We start from the raw sequence: 8,310 nt of genomic DNA on the forward strand, positions 1-8,310 counted from the left end.
TACCTATAGTCACTCTATAGTACAGTAGAATAAAAAAGCTTATTTGTTCTAACCGGAACTTAGTACTAATTGACTAATTTTCACCTCTTTTTTACCCCAGCCCCTGGAAATCATTATTCTCTTTGGACTTCTATGAAAGAAATACCTTGAGATTCCACATACAAATGAAATTCTGTGACACTGTGACATTTATTGTTCTGTGTCTGACATATGGTGGGATTTGTTATTGGTATTATCTTACTGAGTCAAGGTTTCACTCTATTGCCATAGCTGGTCTGAAACTTTCTATGTAGCCAACCTGAACCTCAGCTCTCAATTCTCCTTGCACATTTTGATCCAGTACACTATATTGTGTGGACTAGGGGAGCCTTACCAAGAATGGTATGCTCTGATATATTTTGTTCTACTTCACTGCCTTTTTTCCCCCTTTTAATGATGGTTTTGAGCCACAAAATTGATTTCATTACCTATGATTGAAAAATGTTGCCTTGAGCATTAACTCCATACTAGGAGACAAGCTCTCTCATCACTTGCATACAAAGTGCAAACTGATACAACGCTGGGCAGACAATATGTGAGAGGAAATATTTGTTAAGCTCTGAACCTTTAAGAAACCAATAATCCCCATCATTAAAGACTTTGTCTTGGAAACTCTCCAGTTTGTTTTCATGTGGATAAAAATCAACCTAATCCCAAACCCCAGCAAAGTAATCATTCATGCGCACAAAACTATAAGGTGATGTGCATTTTAAATTTAGAATTGGAATTCTGAAATTAAACAAAAGCAAATAGATTTTATTCAACAGACATGAGTTAAACATCTGCCTGGCCTATTGTTCTCAGACTACAAACATAGACACAAATGAGGCCTAGTCCCTGCCCTGGAGCAACTGGAGTGGAGCTGGAGAGGTGAGCAGTCAGCTGATGCTGACAAGAAAGGTGTAGGCTGCCAGAGAGGGAGGGGAGGAGTCTATTCAGCCTAGAGGAGGTAGGATGGCTCCCCTGGAGCCGCCTCAAGAATAGTAGCCAGCCAGAGGAGTGAACACAGGAGGGCTGTTTCAGACAGGAAACATGTTCCAAGCTATGACAGTCACAACTGATTATCTCCTGTGCAGTGAATCCCATGTTTCTGACCAGAAGTGCCTCCCTTATTTTAGGAGGGAAATGGACAATTCACTGTGACTTTTTAAATTAAGGATGTGATGGTTAGCTTTAACTGTCAACTTCACCCAATCTAGAATCACCTGCAAGACAGTCTTAATTAGGGATTGTCTACATGAGTGGGCCTATGGCTTGTCTCTGGGGGATTATCTTCAGTTACTTAAGATGAGCAGATCCAGGCTGAATGCGGTGGGTGCTATTTCAAGAGCTGGGCCCTGGAATCTGTAAGAGTAAAGCCTAAACTGAGCATAGGTAGGAGAGTGAGTGAGCTTGCCCCTCTGCTCCTGACTGTGGATATGATGTGACCAGCTGACTCAAGCAAGCCCTTGCTACTGTGACTTTCCTGCAAGAATGGACTGTGACCTGGAATAAAGCCCCTTTCTTCCCTAAGTTGCAATTTGTCGGGGAATTTTATCACAACAACAGAGATGAAACTAGAACAAGGCAAAACCCTCTGACATGAACCAACCATGGTAGTTCCAGTATCCTTGCCAGCTTCTGGCTTAGAGGTTGGCAAAAAGACCCCAGTCTAGCCAAGGAGTCTGAGGGAGGATCTTCAGGGAACAGTCTTTAGGAAAGCAGTCCTGAAAAGGAATTCATATTAATAAAAGTCTTTCCCTCTACTGGATGCATTATTGTGTCCATGGAATACTTGCCTGGGACACGGCCATCTTGGGATCATGAGGTAATCCAGATAAGAACATGCCAGTCAAAATGATAGGAAAACAAATATGTTGATCAGCTTTCGCTCCCTCTGATGAAATACCCACAATGATCAGTTTCTAAGGACAAAGAATTGGTTTTGCCTCTTGGTTTCAGAGGTTTCCACCCATGGCCACGTAGCCCTGTCTGTGGCAGCGTGATAAATCCTGACAGCAGCAACTGTCAATGGAAGCTGCTTCCTGCATAGTGGCTGGGACTTGAGAGGGAAGGAGGGGTTAGAGCCCTTTAAGGACACACCTCAATAGCTTAACTTCTCTTCACTAGGTTTCATCAGTGTCACAGGCTGGGGACCAAGCTCCCTGGAGGACGCTTAAAATCCAAACCCTGACAGCCAAGGACCTCAATGACCTTAACAAGTAAATGAATTAATTAAATAAAGCTACTGTATCCAAGACATGATGTCAGTAAGCTAATAGATTTTCTATATTATAAAAGTCAGCTGAATCGGTGTTTTATCATGGTTCCAGTCAAAATTGAACTGAACTAATGCAGAAGCTGTGGAAAGGGGAAAAAAAAAGGCTATTCTCCTACACAGCAAAGATTGGGATGCGGAAAGGATAGGTTTTTAACCAGGAGTGGGAGTTAGAGGGATGAGGGAGATGATTGGTGGTGTCAGAACATGGTCCAGGGATGGCGTTGCTTGAGGAGAGAATGCTGAGTGCTTGTGAGAATGCCAAGAAAACAAGACAAGAATCCTGTAATCTCAATTTCTTCAAAACACAGAATTGTTCTTAAAATGTGTTTTCATTCTCTTCCCAGGTGTAGTGGATAGTAATGAATTTACTTTAGAGTACTCATTATTGCCTGTGCTCTCTCTCTCTCTCTCTCTCTCTCTCTCTCTATATATATATATATATATATATATATATATATATATATATATATATGTGTGTGTGTGTGTGTGTGTGTGTGTGTGTGTGTGTGTTATATATGTAACCTTTAGATACCTCTAAGGAAAAACATGTTTTTTGCCATGTGTGGCTTCTCCTTATGATTGTATAGAGCTTGAGCTCATGAGGACTTTATTTTTGTGACCTTTCTTAACTCCCAGGGGATAACTGCTCTGAGGCTCTGAATAGAATTGGCTATTGCGTGAGGCTCCAGAACACCTCATTTGCTGGCTCCCTTCTCCCAGGTCCCACAGCCTCCAGTGCAGTGACAGTGGCAAGCTTACCAGGTATCTGAAAAAGCCATAGGCAAACCTACTACTTTGTAATCTAATTAAAACATTAATTTTTAAAAGTTTGCTCAGGTGTGATAGGAAATACCTTTCATCCTAGCACTCAGGAGGCAGAAATAGGAGGATCTCCATATGTTTTAGGTGAGTCTGGTTTAAATACCAAGCTCCAGGGTAATTAGGATTGCATAGAAAGATCCTGCTTGGGGTGCGGTGGGGGGACTGGGGGGGGAGGGGAGGCGGGGGGGGGGGGGCAGGGGAGGTGGGGGGGCGCATGTCACCATCTTGGCTACCTGACAGAGCAGCTAGCAGACATAGCCCAAGGCTAACATTGCTTGGGCCTAAGCCTGTCAAGCTTTTGCCTGGACTCAGGGCCTGAGCAGCTAGGCTAGCCGTGTGTGCACCAGCCCGGTTGGGGGATCGGCTGCCCAGCAGAGTGATCAGCACTCGGAAAAGGTCCCCAAAGCATACACCATCAGCACTCCCTGAAGGAGCAAACAGGCATCACCTGGTTCACAGAGACAACCTGGGACAAGGCACACTAGGGCTCCAAGGGCACCCAAGAGGAAGGCAGCACATCAGCAATCTGAGACAGGGGAAACCCAGCCATCCAGTGTTGTGGAAATAGCCTTACAGCCTCACAGGAGGCTCAAACACCAGCCAGAGACAAGACCAACTAACACCAGAGATAACAAGATGGCAAAAGGCAAATGTAGGAACGCTACTAACAGAAATCTAGGCAATATGGCAGCGTCTGAACCCAACTCTCCAACAACAGCAAGTCCTGGATACCCCAACACACCAGAAAAGCAATATTTGGATTTGAAATCACTGGTCATGATGCTGTTAGAGGAACACAAAAAGGACATAAATGAATCTCTTAAAGAAATACAGGGGAACATGAATAAGCTAGAAACCTGTATAATGGAAACACAAAAATCACTTAAAGAAATTCAGGAGAATAAGGCTCAAGAGATAGAAGCCAATAAAGAAGAAACGCAAAAAAAAAAAAAAAAAAAAAAAAAAAAAATTAAAGAAATGCAGAAGAAAGTGAGTCAAATGGCAGAAGTCATGAAAGAGGAAACACAAAAATCTCTTAAAGAATTAAAGGAAAACACAAACAAACAAATGAAGGAACTGAGCAAAACCATCCTGGATCTAAAAACAGAAGTAGAAACAACTAAGAAATAACAAAGGGAGACAACTTTGGAGATAGAAAACCTTGGGAAGAAATCAGGGGCCATAGATGCAAATATAAACAACAGAATACAAGAGATGGAAGAAAGAATCTCAGATGCCAAAGATAACATAGAAACCATTGACTCAACAGCCAAAGAAAATGCAAAATGCAAAAAGCTTGTATCCCAGAACATCCAGGAAATCCAGGACACAATGAGAAGACAAAACATAAGGATTATAGGTATAGATGAGAGTGAAGATTTACAACTGAAAGGGCCAGGAAATATCTTCAACAAAATTATGGAAGAAAACTTCCCTAACCTAAAGAGAGAGATGCCCATGAATATACAAGAAGCCTACAGAACTCCAAATAGACTGGACCTGAGCAGAAATACTTCCCGTCACATAATAATCAAAACCCCAAATGCACTAAACAAAGAGAATATTAAAGGCAGTAAGAGAGAAAGGCCAAGTAACATATAAAGGAAGACCTATCAGAATCACACCAGACTTCTCACCAGAGACCATGAAAGCTAGAAGATCCTGGGCAGATCTCATGCAGACTTTAAGAGAACACAAATGTCAGCCAAGACTACTATACCCAGCAAAACTCTCAATCACCATAGATGGAGAAACCAAGATATTCCATGACAAAACCAAATTTACACAATATCTTTCCACAAACCCAGACCTACAAAGAATAATAGGAGGAAAACTCCAATACAAGGAGGGAAACTACACCCCCTGGAAAAAGCAAGATAGTAACCTTTCATCAAACCCAAAAGAAGATAACCACTCAAATATAAAAATGATAGGAAGTAATAATCACTATTCCTTAATATCTCTTAACATCAATGGACTCAATTCCCCAATAAGAAGACATAGACTAACAGACTGGATAAGGAAAGAAGACCCTAAATTTTGCTGCATACAGGAAACACACCTCAGTGTCAAAGACAAAAACTACCTTAGAGCAAAAGGCTGGAAGACAATTTTATAAGCCAATGGTCTCAGGAAACGAGCCGGAGTAGCCTTTCTAATATCAGATAAAATTGACTTTCAACCTAAGTCATCAAAAGAGACATGGAAGGATACTTCTTGCTGGTCAAAGGAAAAATCCACCAAGAAGAACTCTTAGTTCTGAATATCTATGTGCCAAATGCCAGGGCACCCTCATTCGTAAAAGAAATTTTACTAAAGCTCAAAGCACACATTGCACCTAACACAATAATTGTGGGTGACTTCAACACTCCACTCTCCTCAATGGATTGATCAGGAAAACAGAAACTAAACAGGGACACAATAAAACTAATTGAAGCTTTGGACCAATTGGATTTAACTGATATTCATAGAACATTTCACCCTAAAGCAAAAGAATATACCTTTTTCTCAGAACCTCATGGTACCTTCTCCAAAATCGACATATAACTGGTCACAAGACAGACCTCAACAAATATAAGAAGATTGAACTAATCCCATGCCTCCTATCAGATCACTATGGAGTAAGAGTGATCTTCAATAGCAAAAAAAAAAAAAAAAAAAAAAAAAAAAAAAACCAACAGAAAGCCCACATACACATAGAGGCTGAACAATACTCTACTCAATGACACCTTGGCCAAAGAAGAAATAAAGAAAGAAATCAGAGACTTTAGAATTTAATGAAAATGAAGGCACAACATACCCAAATCTTTGGGACACAATGAAAGCAGTGCTAAGAGGAAAACTCATAGCTCTGAGTGCCTCCAAAAAGAAACGGGAGAGAGCATACACTAGCAGCTTAACGGCACACGTGAAAGCTCTGGAACAAAAAGAAGTTAATTCACCCAGGAGGAGAAGAAGACAGGAAATCATCAAACTCAGGGCTGAAATCAATCAAGTGGAAACAAAGAGAACCATACAAAGAATCAACAAAACCAGGAGCTGATTCTTTGAGAAAATCAACAAGATAGATAAACCCTTAGCCAGACTGACCAAAGGGCACAGAAACAGTATCCAAATTAACAAAATTAGAAATGAAAAGGGGGATATAACAACAGAAACTGAGGAAATTCAAAAAATCATCAGATCCTACTACAAAAACCTATACTCAACACAACTGGAGAATCTGGAGGAAATGGACAATTTCCTAGACAGATACCAAATACCAAAATTAAATCAAGACAAAATAGATCATCTAAACAGTCCCATAACCCCTGAAGGAATAGAAGGGGTCATAGAAAGTATTCCAACCAAACTAAAACACTGGACCAGATGGTTTCAGTGCAGAATTCTATCAGACCTTCAAAGAAGACCTAATACCAATACTCTTCAAACTATTCCACAAAATTGAAACAGAAGGAACACTACCCAACTCGTTCTACAAAGCCACAATTACACTGATACCAAATTGGAATACCCAAAACATAATCCACACACCAAATGATGTACAAGAAGAACGGAGGAGTGGCCCCTGTTTCTGGAAAGACTCAGTATAGGGCAATACCAGAACAGGAAAGTGGGAAGGGGTGGATGGGAGAACAGGAGGAGGGAAGAGGGCTTATGGGACTTTCGGGGAGTGGGGAGCCAGAAAAGGGGAAATCATTTGAAATGTAAATAAAAAATATATCGAATAAAAAAACATCAAAAAATAAAATAAAAAAGAAAGACCCTGCTTTAAATAAATAAATAAATAAATAAATAAATAAATAAATAAATAAATGTGAAGGAAGATGCCCTGCATGGGGGATTATGCTATTCCCAGAAGCCATAAATTTTATTAAGCAAAAAATCAAGGAACAATTGGGAGATCCTTCCTTATAAATTATTGAACACTGAGGATCCATAGGCCCCCAAAACAATACAGGCTATTGCGATTTCTCTTGCTGTCTCTCAGAACTAGACAATATGATCCTATTGCTGAAAACAACATACATTTGGGGTGCAGGACATAGCAAAATCAATCTGGAACTGAGCTAGAATCTTCTTTCCTATGGGGTAGATTTCATAGTTCTGGAAGGGTACTGTACAGGCTTCATGGGGGAAGGGAATAGTAGTTGTCAATGGTCTTAGCTAAGTTATGAATTATGTGATCTACTATATCAGCCTGGTAGGCAATATGGGCTGGCTGGTACAATCGTGTCATGCCTGTTATGGAAGTAACCAACTACTTCTCTTTTTTTAATAGCATTTTAAACTCATCTCACAGGAAGAATGCATAACTGGTGCTATGAACCTGGTCAAAAGTCCATGGCTAGAGAAGTCACAGTAGGGGGAAAAATACAACTCTTCTTTTGCTTAAAAAAAATAATGTGATAAAAGTGCCTTGTAAATACTTGTTTATGTTTATAGATTAGTGCTGCCTTCAACCTGGGCCAGAGGAGCTTCTGATTACAATAGGCAACAACAGTTAATGCAGAGGCTCACTACTGGCCAAAGTGCTGACAGTAAGTGCTTGTTGAATGCTTAACCCTAAATAGGACATGTTTGCCACCCGCTCCAGAGCTCAGGGAATATCTCAGAAGGAAGAAGAAAAAAAGCAAAAGCTGGAAAAAAGGTCGGAATGCTGTGGAATACTATACTTTGGATGTGAAATGCTGTTGTACTCAGAAGCTCATAGAGACTGTGGCTCCCTGGACAGGACTGAGCCCATAAGCATCCCATTATAGAGAGAGAGGAGGCTCAAGAGCTTCACTCCTTCCTGACGAGCTATGGTCAAGAAGATGCAGTCTCCAAGAATCCAACCCCTGGCAAGTTGCTCTTGCTCAAATAAATAAACCATTCTTACTCAAATAATTAAACCCACCATGCTCATAGAAGCAACCCTAATTAAATGTACTGGGGCAACACACACACACACACTCAAATAAAACTAAATCTTTAAAAACATTTTAAAGAACAAAAATGAGGGGAATGAAGAGATGGCTCAACAGTTAAGAGCACTTGCTGCCCTTCTGAAAGACCATGGTTCAATTCCCAGCACCCAGGTCAGGTGGCTCACAACTTATAATTCTAGCTCCAGAAGATCCAACACTCTCTCTGGCTCCCGTGGGTGCGTGAGAGCATACATGCATGGATGTACAAACACATACATG

The sequence above is a fragment of the Apodemus sylvaticus genome, chromosome 6 (genome assembly GCF_947179515.1).
Source record: "Apodemus sylvaticus chromosome 6, mApoSyl1.1, whole genome shotgun sequence".
NCBI classification, from domain to species: Eukaryota; Metazoa; Chordata; class Mammalia; order Rodentia; family Muridae; genus Apodemus; species Apodemus sylvaticus.